Genomic DNA, 17,793 nt, shown 5'->3' with positions numbered 1-17,793 from the left:
CAACCTGGGCTGGGGAGGACTTCACCTCCAGCAGTTGGACCGGGCCATCCCGCACCCACAACAGCATTGCATTGCTACGGCCTCATGTGGCCCCCTAGCACTATTCCAGACATGGGGTTGGGTCCCATCTTCAGGGTGACCCTGGAGACACTGGGTGATGGTGGGGGGGGGTGCCAAAGCTGATCTCATCCACCCCCAGCTAGGAGGCACTGAGGGAGTTAAACATGACTCCTGGAGGCAAAGCTTCCAGACCAGCCTGCCACAGGGCTGTCAGCAGGAGCCTGAAGGGTGTGGGAGGGAATGAGAGGAAGGGGAAAGCCTAGCCATGAGAGCTGGCCCTTAGATCCTCCATCCATCTCCCAGTGACCAAGGCCAACATGTTCCCATTTTCTAGTCTTCCCTCCAGTCTAGTTTCCAGGCTCCCAAGGGATGTGGCTTCCACAGGCCCAGACCACGCCTTGCGGAATCTGTTGTCTGGAGCCATCGTGCCCAGCTACGACATGGGACCGAACAGGCCTCTCCCGTCCCAGAGACTTTGCCTGCTCGGCCCCAGGCAGAACGGGCATCTGCTGGGGAATCAGCCCAGTGGGACTGGCGGCAGCCCAGGGCTTTGAGCCATCTCATCTCCTCTTCCCAGGCCTGCTGCTAAAGGAGCTAGGCTGCTCCCAGCACCAGGAATTAGCCTGACGGATACAGGGCATGGATCAGCCCCAGTTTCTTCAGTGAGGAGAGATTTCCTGATCTAGGTCTCTGCAGAGTCTGAATTGGTGCATCCAAGCCAGAGCTCGGAGAGGGTCCCAATCCAGGCAGCTCTCACAGCAGCCCCTTTCATGGCAGCAGTAAGTCCTCCAAGAGGGGAGCACAGGTAGGTCAGGTGATGCGCTACAGGGAGCCAGGGGGCAGCTGCAGATCATTACCTAGCCCCTCCGGCTGCACTGTGGGCTCATCATGCTGCCACTTGGACATTCCCACAGGGTCCGGTCGGGGGCACCGGGGTTACTGATAGGTTGATGCGGGGGATGCTGGGCACTCACATGCTATGCTGATGAGCAGGGTCTAAAACCCGATAGAGAATAGATTTGAAAGACAGAGGGTTTAACAGGCTTGATCCCCCAGCCCTGGAGCTGTCTCCAGGGCGGCTCCCTTGTAGCCGGGCCCGGATTACCTTCACTCTGTTCGCTAAGCGCTGACGCATCACCTGGAACGCTGTGAGGGAACTAGGATTGTTTAGTCTGCAGAAGAGAAGAATGAGGGGGGATTTGTTAGCTGCTTTCAACTACCTGAAAGGGGGTTCCAAAGAGATGGATCTCGGCTGTTCTCAGTGGTAGCAGATGACAGAACAAGGAGCAATGGTTTCAAGTTGCAGTGGGGGAGGTCTAGGTTGGATATTAGGAAAAACTTTTTCACTAGGAGGGTGGTGAAGCACTGGGATGCGTTACTTAGGGAGATGGTGGAATCTCCTTCCTTTGAGGTTTTTAAGGCCCGGCTTGACAAAGCCCTGGCTGGGATGATGTAGTTGGGATTGGTCCTGCTTTGAGCAAGGGGTTGGACTAGATGACCTCCTGGGGTCCCTTCCAACCCTGATATTCTAGGATTCTATGATGTGCAGCTCAGCCCGCTCTGCCCTGCGCCGTGTGGTTCCTTGCAACGGGACGCGGCAGAGCCAGCTGCTGTCGCCTCCCCCGTGCGGTGGGATTCCTGCAGCGCCCGACTCCCCTCTGCCCCTGTAACTCTCTGCCAGCGCTGTTCTGGGGTTTCTCATCTCCCCACCCGCCCTGTGCAATCTGCATCTGGATCTAACCGGCTGCCCCGGCTGTTGGCACCAGCCCGTGGGAATCCAGCCCACGGCTCCAGCTTTCCAGGGCTCGGCTCCTTCTGTCTGTGCCCTGAGTGCTCTGTTGGCCTTGCCTTTTGCTGAGCTCGCGGATCCCGCTCTGGGCTGGGCTCCATCCCTCGTGGCCTGCCCAGGAGGGGGCTGGTTTGCCGGGGGGCAGCATGACATCAGATTCTATAATTAGATCCCACCCTGCCAATCCCAGCCTTTCCCACCACGGGCCGTGGCTGGTGCTGGGACAGTGAGATGGTGCCGCTTGCAAATTCTCTGCTTCAGAGTGTTGCCGGCACCCAGTGCCGAGAGGCTGAACAACAGCTTGAGTTGGTTCGTTACCCGGTGTGCTGCACCCAATAATCACAACGGGGTGGAGAAGCAGAAAAGTTTATTTGCAGCTGCAAAAAGGTACAGGGAGAATAAAATCTCAAATCCTGCACAACAGAGCAGGAAGTTACACAGGCTTTTATACATCCTTTTTCCCAGCATACTTATCCAATAGCAAGCTGCCCCAAGTATCCATATAGCCAGCCAATCCAGTTCCCAGCTAGTTCCCTGATTCTCTGTATCATTTGTTAAACTATACATAAAGCTGCTTTATTCAGCATTGTTCTTCCATATCTCCCCTGTTTGGCCTTGCTTAGTTTCAGGCAGTCTGACTCTGCAACATATTGTTGCAGATTCTTAGCATAACTGCTGTGTGTGCCTCCAGGCGGGGGGGCCAAGGACACTTGGGCCTAGTACGCAGAGCTGCTGCGAGTGCCTCCAGGCAGGAGGGGGGGCCAAGGACACCGGGGCCTAGTGCGAGAGGGCTTCATCGACACTCGTGGTCTTCCATCCCCTCGAGTTACCTAGTGGCCATGCCCCAGTGTCCCCAACAACTCCCCCCTTTGAGAACACTCATCAGCCTTGGCTCTGAGTTTTCTCACTTGGGCTACTTATTTTTTACAATATGACTTTGCATAAGCACTTTGTGATAGCCTGAAGAGAAGGACTTATTAACTTTTGCAAAAGGGCCCTAACACATGATACTGCACAGCACAATACCAGTAATATAAGCAATATAGGAAAGAGAATTTTCAATAGCAGGCTAAATAAACCACCAAGCCAAGACGACAAACCCCAGCCTGAAAACAAGGTTTGCAACCAATCGTTCTCTGGAGCAGTATAGGCAACCTGTGCTCCGGCTCGGGCATGGGCCTCAGCCTGTACCACCTTTTCATAGATTTCATAACTGCTATTATTTACATATACACAACATCGGGGCCCGACGAGGGCACAAACCCCTCCTTGGGATGCCAAGAGATAGTCCAAAGCCAGCCTGTTTTGGAGGGAAAATGTCCTGAGCTGCTGTACCTCTTTATTTAATGTTTTTACTGCTGACCCTAAATTACTAACCGAGTCCTCTAACTCTAAGGCCACTTTCTCAAGTACTATCTGCAGCCTTACAGTATAGCGGCCTATGCATGCCATGGCTGGCCCAGTAAACAGTGGCGCTATTCCCAGTACAGAGCACCCTACCAGCTTCTCGGTTGTGAGGGCATTCTTCATATTGCCCTCCAATGCCTTAGTCAGTCGCCGCAGGGTCTTTTCTCGTGACTCAACAGAGGTATTTCGGGCATTTCTAATCTTTCCTTTGGGCAGCGTGGCAGTTATGGAAAGATGAGGAACTCCATGAGCTATATAACAGCTACCTGTCCAGTTGGCTGGCAGCACCTTGTAAGCCTTTCGGCCACATACAAAATAGTGACCCTGTAGGGCCCAGTAAGGACTGTTTCTTAAGGGGATTTCTGGGATATTTAAGGCTGCTTTTCCAAACAGTTCATATGCCCCTAGGGGGGCATCCCATCCTCCTGATTGGGTACAAGTGGGGGCATTTCTAATTGTGCCATTCAAATTACACTCGCCATAGGGACCACTACAAACCCACCATTGGCTTGCTACATTGGAGATATTAACTGGACGGCAAGTTACATTTCCAAACCCCTTTTTTGTGGTAAGAGTATTTGTAAGTGTTTCCCTAAAAGGGGAGGAACCATTACACCCACACTGTTGGCCTCCCCTGTTGGTCTTTATTTAATACCCATCAGCCCACTGTGTAATAACACAGGAGCTCTTTTCCACAGGATGCCCATAGTGATCAGATTGGTTTTGGGTAAAACATAATACTCCCTCAGTGAGTACTGCAACTGAATACTCCTGGTCCTGATAGGTGGCTTGCTGTAAAGAGGTCTTGTTCCAGAACGGTGAGTCCGTTCTTTCCTGCTCTTTGGTGGCGGCTAATTCTGCTAGGGTCAAGGGCAGCATGTCAAGGGGCATTCCCGTTTTGGGGGACAGGGGAGTTGGAGCACATACCCAGCAATCAGTCTGGTTTGTTAAATTAGCAACATGGTGCACAAGCAAAACAAAGGAGTTATGCTCCCGATATGCACAGTTTGGAAATACCAATACAGAGAATAACAATGTTACCCAATTAATTATGACCAGAGTCTTCCCAACCCAGGGTCTCCAATACCTGGGTGGGCCCATTTTAGCATTAAGGTGCCCGCTATTTGTGTCTTTTAAACAGTAGCTTTAGCCCGAGATCGTCACTAGATGAGGAGTCAGCAGGTTGGACGGTCCACTGTTCTGCTGACGAGGGGGCGGGTACTGCCTTCAGACGAGAGTGATGGATCCAGTTCTTGTGTCCCTCGATCTTTGCCGCTGTATGGGAGATCAGCAGGACGGTATAGGGTCCTTTCCACTTTTCCTGGAGAGGCTCATCTTTCCAGGTGCGAACAAGCACAGAGTCACCGGGCTGTAAGGAGTGAACGGGAGAGTCCAAGGGGAGAGGCTGGGAATCCTTGGTATACCTGTGAAGAGACAAGAGAACAGCAGACAGGGAACACATATACTGTGACAAAAAAACATTACCCAACTCCCATTCCCCTGACTGAACCGGGGTGCCATTCATAGGCCATGCCCTTCCAAACATAATTTCAAAGGGACTGAGCCCTAATCTACCCTTAGGGAGAACGCGGATACGGAGTAGGACAAGGGGCAAAGCATCAGGCCATCGCAGTGAGGCTTCTTGGCACACTTTTGAGAGATGCCGTTTAAGGGTCTGATTGGTATGCTCCACTACACCACTGGCTTGCGGTCTCCAGGGCGTATGGAGTTTCCAGGGGACCTGTAAGGCATGTGAGATGCTTTGAATGATTTTTGACGTGAAGTGTGTCCCATTGTCAGATTCCATCCACAGGGGGAGTCCAAAGCGAGGAATGATCTCCTTAACAAACTTGAGGGCCACTGTTCTGGCAGTGCAGTTACGGCATGGGAAGGCTTCTGGCCGTCCGCTGAACCAATCCACTATGACAAGGAGATATTTGAACCCTTGGGTCCGGGGAAACTCAGTAAAGTCTATTTGCCACACTTGTCCGGGGCCCGGAGTGGGTTCTAGGGCAGCTGGTGGCACAGGATGTCCCGGTCGGGGGTTATTCTTTTGGCAGACTAAGCAGTCCGCTTGTACCTGGGCAGCCAGGGGTCGGAGTCCGGAAGTGATAAAGTATTTTCCCATTAGCTGGATAAGTGCTTCCCTGCCAGCATGAGTGGTTTGATGTAGTTTCTGCAGCACTGGCCGGATTAGGCCCTTTGGTAAGAGGACCTTCCCTTCTGGGGAATGGAGCCATCCCTCCTTTTCCCGGAGACCGAGTTTGTCAGTTAGCTGTCTCTCCTCCCCAGAGTACTGAGGGGTTGGAAGCTCCCCTACTGATGGGATAAGGGCATGCATATGGGCATTCTCAGTCTGAGGGGATGGCAGGGTGGCAGCATGCTTAGCCTCTCTATCTGCCCGGGCGTTACCTCTGGCCACATCTTGATCCTCCCTTTGATGGGCTTTACAGTGTACCACCGCCACTTCCGAGGGAAGTTGTACGGCTTCTAGGAGCCGGAGGATTTGGGGCCTATACTTGACTGGGGAGCCTTGGGCTGTCAGCATTCCCCTTTGCTTCCATAGGCCAGCATGAGCATGCAGCACACCAAAAGCATACTTTGAATCGGTAAAAATGTTGACCCGCTTTCCTTTTGACAGTTCAAGTGCACGGGTCAGGGCTATTAGTTCGGCAAGCTGGGCAGAGGTCCCAGCAGGCAAACCTTCAGCTTCCACAGTGTCATGGAGGGTCACAACAGCATAATCCGCCCTCCTTTGCCCATCTATTACAGTACTGCTACCATCAGTGTACCACTCATAATCTGCATTTGGGAGGGGTACATCCTTTAAATCCGGACGGCTGGAGTACTGGGCATCTATGATCTCTAAACAGTTATGTTTCTGTTCCTCTGTTTCTGGCAAGAGAGTGGCTGGGATAAGGGAGGGGCAAGGCTGTAGGGTGACTTCAGAGTTCTCTAACAACTTAGCCTGGTACCGAGCAATCCGAGCCTGGGTGAGCCAAAGCCCTCCCTTTGCATCCAATAAGGCTCGGACCATATGGGGAGTATAGATTTGCATAACCCCTCCCAATGTTAGCTTCTCCGCTTCCTCAAGCAATAGGGCAGTAGCTGCGACCGCCCGTAAACATGCCGGCCAACCCTTTGCAACCTGATCCAATTGCTTAGAAAAATAAGCCACGGGACGTCTCCATGCTCCTAACAGCTGTGTAAGCACTCCTAGGGCCACCCCCCTTCGTTCATGTACATACAACTGAAACGGCTTAGAGAGATCTGGCAGGCCCAGAGCCGGGGCTTCCATCAATTTTCTTTTCAGGATTTTAAATGCCCTGTCAGCCTCTGGGGTCCAATAGAAGGGGTCATGATCTGCTCCTTTTACACAGTCGTACAAGGGTTTAGCCCACAGTCCAAACTCTGGGATCCATATCCTGAAAAAGCCTGCCATACCCAGAAATGCCCTGAGCCGCTTACGGTTACTTGGGGTAGGAACTTGAGAGATAGCTTCCTTTCTTTCGCTTGAAAGCTGACGCTCCCCTTGCCGTATGTGAAACCCGAGGTACCGTATCTCTGGGAGGGCAATTTGAGCCTTACTCCGTGCTACACGATATCCCCGGAGTCCAATAAAATTCAGGAGGCTCACGGTGGCTTTAAGGCAGGGTGTTTGGCCCACAGTGGCAATTAACAAATCATCTACATACTGCAGAAGGAGAGCCTCCTCATTATCCCACTCCTGTAGGTCCCTGGCCAGAGCCTGGCCAAAGAGGGTGGGGGAGTTTTTAAATCCCTGGCCAACACTGTCCAGCAAAGTTGCTTTTTAACCCTTTTTCGGTCCTCCCACTAGAAGGAGAAGATCTCCTGTGATGGGGTGGCAACTGGGATGGTAAAGAAAGCATCTTTCAGATCAAGGACTGAAAAATGGGTATACTGTCCCCCTACAGAAGCCAATAAGGTGTACGGGTTAGGGACAAGAGGGTGCAGAGTCTTAACCCGTTCATTGACTGCCCTTAGGTCCTGAACCAGCCGATACGTGCCATCAGGCTTCTGTACGGGTAGAATGGGAGTGTTCCAGGCTGACTGACATTCCCGGAGAATACCATACATTAGGAATCGATCTATAGTTTCCTGTAAACCTTCTCTGGCTTCCCTCTTGATTGGATACTGTTTTACTTGCACTGGGCCTTTCCCTGGTATGAGCTGAATAGTAATGGGGGTCTGGTGGGTGGCCTTTCCTGGAATCCCTGATGCCCACACGAGGGGGTACACCTGGTCTTCCCACGGACTCCATTTTGGGGCTTGCATGGCTGAGGGCTCAGCTGCAAGGGTCATGATCCAGGCATTCTCAGGGGGTAAGGTAAGGGTTATTTCGTCCTCAGTAAAATGCAGGGTGGCACCGAGGCGACAAAGTAGATCCCGTCCCAGCAGAGGTGTTGGACACTCAGGGAGGTATACCAGCTTGTGGGATATAGTCCTGTCTCCCAAAGCACATTCCGCTGGGGCATACACTGGGCACTTGGTGTCCCTGCCTGTGGCTCCCACCACAGTAAGGGAATCTGCTACTGGCAACTGAAGAGGCTGATTTACGGCAGTTCGGGCCGCTCCAGAGTCCACTAAAAAATCTATTTCTGAGCTTCCCACCCGCATCTTTACTCGGGGTTCCGGGGGTAGGGTGGTCCGTCTCCCCTGACACCCCTATTCCTGCTCCACCATCGCCATCATAGGGGCACCCCCCTTTTCTTTCCTCTTTGGGCACTCATTTTTCCAGTGTCCCTCCTGTTGACACAGGGCACACTGGTTGCGACCCAGTCGTCTCTCCTGCAGGCCCAGACGGTCGCGTCCACGGCCCCTTCCTCCCCGGCCACTTCTCTTAGTGCCGGCCTGTACCGCTGTTACCATCAATCTCACTTGCTTTCTCTCCTTCTCTGTCTCTCTCAGACTATAAGCTCGGTTTGCAGTCTCTAAAATTTGTGCCATGGTCATGCCCATTAAATCCTCCTTTTTTTGTAACTTTCTCTTAATATCAGGGGCTGCTCTGCTCGTAAAAATTCCCTTAATAATTGACTCAGTTGCCTGATCATCGGGGTCTGCATTAGTGTTCTGTCGAATGGTGTCCCGAATACGCTGTAGAAAGGCCCCTGGGCTTTCTTTTAAATCCTGCATTACTTCATATGGCTTTGCCCAATTATTATGTCGGACAGCCGAGTGATGGAGTCCATGTAAAAGCAACTCCTTATAGGAGGTAAGGCGGGTCATATCCCCAGGATCATTTGGATCCCACCTGGGGTCTGCTTGGGGGACTTGTGCATCCGGGTCAGGGACATTAATACGATCCCGGTCGTACCGTCTCTGCACCTCCTCCCTTGCCTTGGACACAACCCGTTGTCTTTCAACCTCAGACAATAGGGTTCGCAGGAGGACGTTACAATCATCCCAGTCCGGCTTGTGACTACTGAGGCACCCCTCGAAGACTGATATAAACCTGCTTGGGTTGGTGGAAAACTCTCCTGCCTGTGCTTTGAAAGCAGCCAAATCCACAGGATTAAAGGGCACATGAGTATAAACCTGCATAGTTGTGGCAGGACACCTGTCTGATCCAGACCGGGCGACTTTAGTTTCGGTGATTAAGGGGTATAGGCCAACCATTGGGGACTTACAAGGTGTGGGTGTAGGGGCCGAAGGGGACACCGGCTCTGCCATTACAGTGGGGGTGGGGGTCTGGGGACTAACATTAGCTGCTACCGAACCAGTCGGAGTCAGATTACAGCGCTGTAAAATATCTGGTCGAGTACATAAAGTCAGAAACAAATGCGCATACATATGTTCATTTCATTTCCTTGTTCTCTGACAGAACAGGAGTAACTGAAGGATCGTGTTGTAATTAATTGACCCTCCTGGTGGCCACCACTCCTGGTCCTCTAGTTGATATTGAGGCCAGTCAACTGTACAGAATCGTTTTAATTGGCTCTTAGTCATCGGATCCGCACCAAATACCTTCCAGTTTGCTAGAATGCACTCTAGGGGCGTACACCGTGCCCTAACCTCTGAGCTCTGTCCCTGTCCCATACCTACAGGGTAACTCTGGGCGTCCCCAGGTTCCAACAGAGCATATAATCCGGATTTTAAAAGGTTCCTACCTTATCCAAGGGACCGGTTCTTCACCGTGGCCTGCAGCTGCTCCTCCCCCATGTCTAAGGGACCGGTTCTTCACCGCCGTCCACAACAGCTTCTCCACTATATGAGTGCGTTGCACCGTTGTGCCCTCTGGGGTCGATCAAATTGCGTCTCCTCCGAGGCCCCCGATGAACTCACCGGTGCGCGCTGGGCGTCAGTTCTCGCCGCAATCCTCGATCTCCAGGAGGGGTCCGGGCAAGGCTAAATTGCAGCCTCGTCGCCCACCCAGGGACGCCAAAAGCTGTTGCCAGCACCCAGTGCCGAGAGGCTGAACAACAGCTTGAGTTGGTTCGTTACCCGGTGTGCTGCACCCAATAATCACAACAGGGTGGAGAAGCAGAAAAGTTTATTTGCAGCTGCAAAAAGGTACAGGGAGAATAAAATCTCAAATCCTGCACAACAGAGCAGGAAGTTACACAGGCTTTTATACATCCTTTTTCCAGCATACTTATCCAATAGCAAGCTTCCCCAAGTATCCATATAGCCAGCCAATCCAGTTCCCAGCTAGTTCCCTGATTCTCTGTATCATTTGTTAAACTATACATAAAGCTGCTTTATTCAGCATTGTTCTTCCATATCTCCCCTGTTTGGCCTTGCTTAGTTTCAGGCAGTCTGACTCTACAACATATTGTTGCAGATTCTTAGCATAACTGCTGTGTGTGCCTCCAGGCAGAGGGGCCAAGGACACTTGGGCCTAGTACGCAGAGCTGCTGCGAGTGCCTCCAGGCAGGAGGGGGGCCAAGGACACCTGGGCCTAGTGTGAGGGGGCTTCATCGACACTCGTGGTCTTCCATCCCCTCGAGTTACCTAGTAGCCATGCCCCAGTGTCCCCAACAAGAGCAACGGCAGAATCTTGGCATCTTCTCCAGGGCACAGAGGGCTCTGCCCAGGGCCCCCTTCCCTCCCCTGCTCTCTGGCTGTCACATCCCAGGCTGGCAGGGAAACACCACTGAAATCAGCAGGACTCCCACCCGATCAGCAACTCTCAACCGCTCCTCAAATCCTGCACGTTACAATGGCTCATCGCCACGTGGAAACTGGAACAAGAATCAAGGAGGTGCCCCCTGGTGTCCAGCCAGACAACAGCTGGCGACATCCCCAACGTGGCTAGCTGCTTCAAGAGCCCCCTTAGCCCTGTTTTATTGCCCCTCCTCTGCCCCCCTGTGTGGTGTCTGGTGGAGAGGCGTGTGGAGCCACCCTCTCTGTTTGCAGACATTGCCTGGCTCCTGCCTGGAGCTGCTGTCTGCCATGTGCTCCCCGTACCGGCTTCCGGGTGCATGCGTGTTGGGGGCGTTGGTTAGGCTGCAGTGTGAATTTCAAAATGGATCAGGACCTGGGGGCGTACTTTAACCCTGGAGAAAGGGCTAATCTTTGCGATAAGGGCCGTTTCGCCGGAGTATTTGCTCTGCTAATGATTCGCTGTTGGCACTTTGCCACTTACTGCCGGGGGTGTAGCAGAAGCTCAGCTGGGTGTGGGGGGAGCTGGGCTGGCCGTTCGCCAGCTCCCTCCTCCGCTGGGGGCCTGAAGCTGCTATGCATGGATTGATCACAAAGCACTCACTGAACTCTCCTTACCCAAGTGCTCAGCTCTCTGCTCGGCTCTGGGAGGGAAGGCGAAGTGCACAGTAATCCGCGGCGGAGTCCCTCGTGGACAATGTTCCGTGCCGCTGATTACTGTGCTCAGCGCTGAGATCGAGCGTGGCGAGATGGACAGCTGAGAGAGCGATGCCCAAGGAGGGTCAGATCCAACCAGCTGCTTAACCTGGGGCCAGGCAGCTCCACTCTGGGACACACCCAGCCTAATGACTTAAATACCAGTGCAAGCTGGACTGTTATTTCCAACTATAGATCCATTCACCTTTGAGATCTGCAGGCCGCACTTACAGCTCCATCAACACACTGGAAGTGGAGTGGATCCAGTTCTACCCAAGATACTCAGGCCTGAGTTTCAGTTACTCTGTTCCTGTGCTGAGGCACTTACCTGGTCCCCATTGTCATTTAGAGCAACCTTGGGGCTTCTCTACATTACTTTCCTCATCCTGTGGGCCGTGGGAGGCACAGAACGACCATGGTGCAGTGCACTCTGGTCAGCCCTAAATGGGGTGGGGAGGGGGCAGGAGCAAGGCTGGGGATGAGCTCTGCATAGGGGCAATTCTCAGGGCTGTTTCCACCCACATTAGGGCTCCCTTTATGCTGACAGAATGGCCCACTGTCTGAGAACTGGGCCCACTGACTGTGGGTTTGCCTCTGCCCTGTTCTCCTTGCCCCTGGCCTGGGTGAACTTGTCCCGATAACTTTATTTAGCAGAGGGGCAGCAGGGGGAGAGGGGCAGGCAATGCCTGGTGCGTGGCCTGGAGCATCTCACTGAGGATTCTGGGCGAAGGCCACTTCCTGGGCTGTCCTGAGCCTCAGCAGCGAAGCTCCAGTTAGTTGCACCTACCTACTGCAATGTCTGTCGTGATCGGAGGCAGCCAGGATCCCCCAAAGCAATCTGGACTGAGTCCCAGTGGGTGGCAGAAATCCCCTCATCCCAGGGCCTCTGTCCTGCCTTGGGCAGGACGCTCCCCTGCCATGAGACCTGAGGCGCTCAGAGCCCGCCCTGTCAATAACTTTATAGAAACAAATGGAACATTCTTTGTTTGGGCGGTGACTGTGCAAAACCAGCAGCCTTCGAGATGCTGATTGCTCCCCCCCACCCCACTGCCTCTAGATTTGGGGAGATCCCTCTGGCCGGCTGCCCCGTTACAAAGACAAGCTGAAGTCCCCCTCGCCGCCATGCTATGAACGCGGCTGCTGATCGCAGTGGAGATCAGCGAGGGAGGCAGCGCTGTCCTGAGTGTGGCATTTCCCCACCAGCTGCATGTACTGCCTCAGCTTCGTCCTGGTCGTTCCGCAGGAAAAGGGCCACGTCTCTCCCCGCGGCACGGGGCCATAACTGCGATCCGCTCTGACGCGCTCTCCGTTCTGGGAATGCTGCTGCAGCTTTTACCTCTGGCCTGTTAGCCCCCGCCCCCCCGGCCCCAGCCCCCCACCCTACCGTTCCGGCTCGTCGAATTAAATCGCTCCCTTCTCACAGCTGGGCTGCTAATCATCGCCGAGGGCTTTGCCCTTCTGTAGTGACCTGTCCAAGTGCTCGACAAACTCCGACCAATGCAGCGGTCCCACGGGGTTAGGTCAGTGAGACTCAGAAGGAGGCTCGCGAGCTGCAAGAGGCTCCTAAATGTGTCTCCTGTGGCTCAATCCTAGGCTGCATGGACGGCACATGGTGACCCACCCCTGGCGTCACTGGCTAATCCTGGGAGCAACCTGCTGGCCCTCACACTGCATGGCCACGTAGGAGAGGAAGGGGCGGACACTATCTGTGACTGACGGGACGATTCATAGAGCTGGCCTACGGGCTAGTGGACACGCCACCACAGCACTGCCGGCTGCCGTCACACAACCCTGGCTAGTGTTTGATTGCCCTTTGGAGGCCTAGGGTTGTTTTCGTAAATTGGTTAGCCCTTGTACGTCTATGCACCACTGCCCTCTCCTGGCTGGAATCAGAACTGCTCCCCATGTCATAGGCCCTGTAACCACCACACTGTGACGCTGGGGAAGTTCTGTTCGGCCCCGCGGTTCACGTAGCTAAGAAACCCTGATGCCGTTTGTTTCGTGTGCCGGGCCTGTAAATGTGTGAGCGCTGGGCCTCTGTGCCAGGACCAGTGGCCATTTGATTCTCAGCCTCACTGCAACCTGTTGCCATGAGACACCCACGCCATGCTCTCCCATGGCGAGACTTTACTTTGGTTCTTTCTTGTTGTTTTTCCTTAATTTCCAGCAACAGCCATGGGACAGGGAACTAAACAATGAAGATCACTGCCTGCACAGATGGAACAAGAAACAGGAAAGAACTGGGAGGGAATTTGCTGATGAAAACAATGCTGATTAATTGAAAACAAAACTTCGCAGGACGGGGCTGGACTGGACAGATCTCCCAATTCAAAAATTTTTTTGAAGAGTTTCAACATGGTCAGTGGGGCCCATTTTGACATTTTCTAAATAAAAAGTTTGGGGTTTTTTTTGTTTGAAACTACTGTTCGTTTTGCAATTTGAGTGAATTTACACTAAAAAAAAGAAAAGTTGAAATAGAAATGAACACTTTTGAAATTATGAGAATGAAACGTCTTGACTAGTGTGATCTATGTCAGTTTGGCTTATTGGGCTGTGAAAACTTTTAAAATTTCGACTTTTTGGTTCCCATTTGGGACTGGCAAAAAAATTCAAAAGCTCAAACTCTCCCAGGCCTGGAAATCTATTTCCTACCTTGCACTACGGCCAGGCCCTTTGCATGTGGTCCTGTAGCCCCTCACACCTGGCTGTGACAAGCTTGTGCACCTGGCCCCAGCCTGCTGGCTTTCCCTTACTGGTTGGGCTAAGAGGGTGCAGAGCCCTTGTTTACACATGGCTCCATTGACCAATCTGATCGTCACATTGGGGTTGTTAATCATGATTCTGTGAGTGCAATTACTCCTGTTTGCAGCGGCTGTTTGCCTGCCCTCAATAATGCCTTTGAAGATTGTTAAGGAAACAGGGCTGCAGACGACTTCTTAAACGCTTCATAGGGCTGGGTCTATTATTCAGCTGCACCAAAAAACCTTGTGGTGGAGGAGGGGAATGAATTGATACCTGCACTTTCCCTCATGGCCTATGTTGCACTCCAGTATGAACTTCCAGGGGAGAGGGTGCGGGGAGCAGGCACAGGGAGAGAGGGTGCAACTATGCAGCTCTGCCGGTGCTCCTCAATCCTGAACCGGGCCAAGCCCCCCCCCCCCCCCCCCCCGGCTACTCCAGCCCTGGGCTCCCCCCGCCCACACAGCTCTGCCGGTGCTCCTCAATCCTGAACCGGGCCTAGCCCCCCCGGCTACGCCAGCCCTGGGCTCCCCCCGCACATACGGGCTCTGCCGGTGCACCTCAATCCTGAACCGGGCCTAGCCCCCCCGGCTACGCCAGCCCTGGGCTCCCCCCGCACACACGGCTCTGCCGGTGCGCCTCAATCCTGAACCGGGCCTAGCTCCCCCCGGCTACGCCAGCCCTGGGCTCCCCCTGCACACACGGCTCTGCCGGTGTGCCTCAATCCTGAACCGGGCCTAGCCCCCCCCGGCTACGCCAGCCCTGGGCTCCCCCCGCACACACGGCTCTGCCGGTGCGCCTCAATCCTGAACCGGGCCTAGCCCCCCCGGCTACGCCAGCCCTGGGCTCCCCCTGCACACACGGCTCTGCCGGTGTGCCTCAATCCTGAACCGGGCCTAGCCCCCCCCGGCTACGCCAGCCCTGGGCTCCCCCCGCACACACGGCTCTGCCGGTGCTCCTCAATCCCAAGTCGCAGCCCCCTGCCACCCCAGCCCTGGGTTCCCCCCCACCCCGGCTCTGCTACTGCCGTTCAATCCTGATCCACAACCCCTGCTATTCCAGACCAGGACCCCCTACTCTCATCTGTTCAAATGTATCTCAGCCTCGACCTGCAACCCCCTACGTTCCCAGCCTTGGCCCAACAGACTGACTGACACCCACCCGTCCCCCTGCTCGTCCTGGTCTCCCATGACCCCTCTACAAGGGAAGCTGCACAGTGGAGCTGAGATCCGTTTGCCAATGAAGGGCACAGGTTTGCCCTTGGCATCCTGCCATCTCAGACCTTTGCTGGTGAGACAGACAGCCCGCCCTTGGGCCTGAAGTTATTTTCCTTCTCTTCCAACAATCTGCTTGTTCCCGTCTCGTTTCCAGCCCGGGCGTTCTTTGTTCTGCGATGCTGCACACGGCTAGGGACCTGGCAGCGGGAGTGTCTCTGCGCCTGGCTGCGGCTGGCCCCTTCTGAAAGCAGCGGCTGAGGTGGTGGCTGGAATCCGTCACATCCGCGTCTCTCATTCCTGGATGCAGCCCTTTGGTGGAAAGAGCAAAACGCTGCTGGGTTTCTCAATGCTCGGGGCGGGGACGCTGCTGAGATCTCCTGACACCCCTGCAAATTGGGTGGCTGCTGCCCCCCGCTCCCCAAAAACACTCACAAAGCTACTTCCTTATCCGCCTTCCGTCCCTCCTCGTTTGCCAGGATCGTTTGGTTAGGCTGCTGTACTGCTGTGACCTCTGCTGCTCACACTGATCAGTGCTGTCCGGCGGTTTTCTTCCCCTTCTCTGTCTGTCTGTCTCTATCGCTTCTCATTTGATTTATACTTAGAGCTCTCTGGGGCAGGGACTGTCTGTTCTGTGTTTGTACAGACCAGCACAATGGGGTCCTGGGCCGTGACTACAGTAATATCCAGAATAAAAATAAATGACATGTCTGTGACCTCTTTGATTTCTCTAGCCCTGGTCTGTGTGGGGCAGCTGGCATTCAGTTTTTGGAGTCCTGCACCTTGTACAGGTGCTTCCCTTGCCTGTCGACAGGCAGCAGTTGTGAGGCAGCTGCTGTTTGGCCAGCTCCAGACGGTCGCAGAGGGACTCATTGCTCTCGTGTGGAGACTTTACATTCGTTCTTTCTGTCCATAATCTGAAATAAAGTCGCCCAGATTGAACACTGCGTCTTCTGCTCTTGGTGCTGGGGGGGAAACATAACACTTTGCATCTCTTTAGAGACCTGGGAAGGTCCCAGTCCTGCCCCCTTGGCGTTGTGCTGTTTATTTCAACGGGAGCAGGCTTGGACGGTGTGTCTCTTCCTGCATGTGTCTAATGAGCGGACATTTGAGATGGGAGAGGCTTCTTGAACCTGAGTACGGCCTGTGGTGCATGCAGCTTTTATTTTCTGTGTCCTGTGCCTTCACATTTCTAAGCCCTCTGCCTGTGGCAGAGACAGTGGCCATTTTGTCTCCAGAGTGGGCGTGGCATGTTGCAGAGAGATGCACACACTGTGCTCTCTCCCCCAGAGATTTGACTTCAGTTCTTTTCTGTTGTTTTCCTTAACCTCAAACTAAAGCCTTTTTGAGTGCGATCCCGTGACTACTCTCTGGGTATGGAATAGATTAGGCCCTATCCAGCCCAGTCACCTGGCAACTTTCCCCCAGGACACAGAACTTGCCCATGGCCCCAGGTTTTGTAAATTCAGTTTAGAGGTCAAGCCAGGCCAGGACCTAAGGGGCCCCATGTGGTGACTCAGGGCACCGCAGGCTGTGTTAGCCAGTCCGGGAGCTAGTCTGGATTCTCAGCAGCAGAGTCCTGGCTCGTCTCTGTGGTGGGTTCACAGTGACGACCAGGGTGGGGGAACCTTTCCCCTGACCCTTAGCCCTCGCCCACACCCAGGCAGCCAGGGGCTGGGAAGTCTGTGTTTGGCCTACACCACCAGCACTCACCCTCCTGGCAAGCCAAGCTGGAACTAATCTCCTTCTTTATTAAACTAGCACAATGCCCCTATCTCTCCAATACCACTCCTCTCTGCTTCGAAGCAGCGCCCGGCCGCAGGAGTCCAGCACACGCTGCGCTGGATCGCACCCTCAAAAGCTCTTGGGCAAATATTTGCCCTGGATCATTAAATAAAAAGTGGTTTTGTTTTCTTTCCCCTACGAAAGGGCTTTGCACCACGCCCGCAGCCGCTGGGGAGCTGGACGGCTTGCGGCCTTTGCTGGAGGCAGCGGGTCGTGCTGCGCCTGTGTATGTGACCTCCCACCCTCGGGCTGTGGCTGTGACGTGGCCCTCGGCGCTCAGCCCAGAGCGGCTGGGAGTGGCTGGCGCTGCAGCAGCCGGCCCCGCTTAAGGGAGCGTGCTCTCCTTGTCATAGGAGAGGGGCTGCTAACCAGACCCCTGGGGCTCTCACCCCAGCTAGGGGGGAGTTGGGTTGAGCGGTTAGAGACAGAAGCTGGGCCTCTGCAGGGCACCGGGTTCAAGCACACCGCTGCCACCAACCCGAGGGTAAGTCATTTTCACGGCTGCAGAAGGGTGTCAAAGTCAGATTCAGGACTCACATAATTTGTCAGACCACTCTGTTTATTAGCAAAGCGCTTTGCCAATGCTTCCAGATATGTGAGCCCCTCTCTGAGGCTCATGCTAACTTATTTATACAATTAAGCCAAAGCCAATTTAACATAAGAGACAAAAGGAAGCAGAAACTGACAAATATACATACATTTCTTATTTGCATACTAACGTTTACCAATCTCCTAGCTCAGTAGGAGCTCTAAGTTAATTAGTTTGAGGACCCATTGTCTCACACTCCTTAATGTTTTTCTTCCTGACAACTATATTTCAACAAACCCTTCAAGTAGCATTTATTTAATGAATTATAATTTCAATATAATTCATTCTACTTTCACAAGGGGGTTCATGATGCATCCCCTGGGGTTGTGAGGCTTTGCTAATGTTTGTAAAGTGCTTTGGGATCCCCCGGTAGAAAGGGCACAGGGCGAAGA

The 17,793-nt window shown here is 53.7% G+C and overlaps 1 long non-coding RNA gene across 1 annotated transcript; it reads right to left on the bottom strand.

Moving 5' to 3' along the window:
• Nucleotides 1-2,199: 2,199 nt before the first annotated feature.
• On the bottom strand, nucleotides 2,200-10,410 carry LOC142073153 (uncharacterized). Its single transcript, XR_012669834.1, has 2 exons — nucleotides 9,385-10,410; nucleotides 2,200-4,680 (listed from the first exon to the last, which is right to left on the bottom strand). It is a non-coding gene; the product is annotated as an uncharacterized LOC142073153 (long non-coding RNA).
• Between the last annotated feature and the right edge of the window lie 7,383 nt (nucleotides 10,411-17,793).

The sequence above is a fragment of the Caretta caretta genome, chromosome 9, assembly GCF_965140235.1.
Source record: "Caretta caretta isolate rCarCar2 chromosome 9, rCarCar1.hap1, whole genome shotgun sequence".
NCBI classification, from domain to species: Eukaryota; Metazoa; Chordata; order Testudines; family Cheloniidae; genus Caretta; species Caretta caretta.
This window is presented reverse-complemented; position numbering and strand designations above follow the sequence as displayed.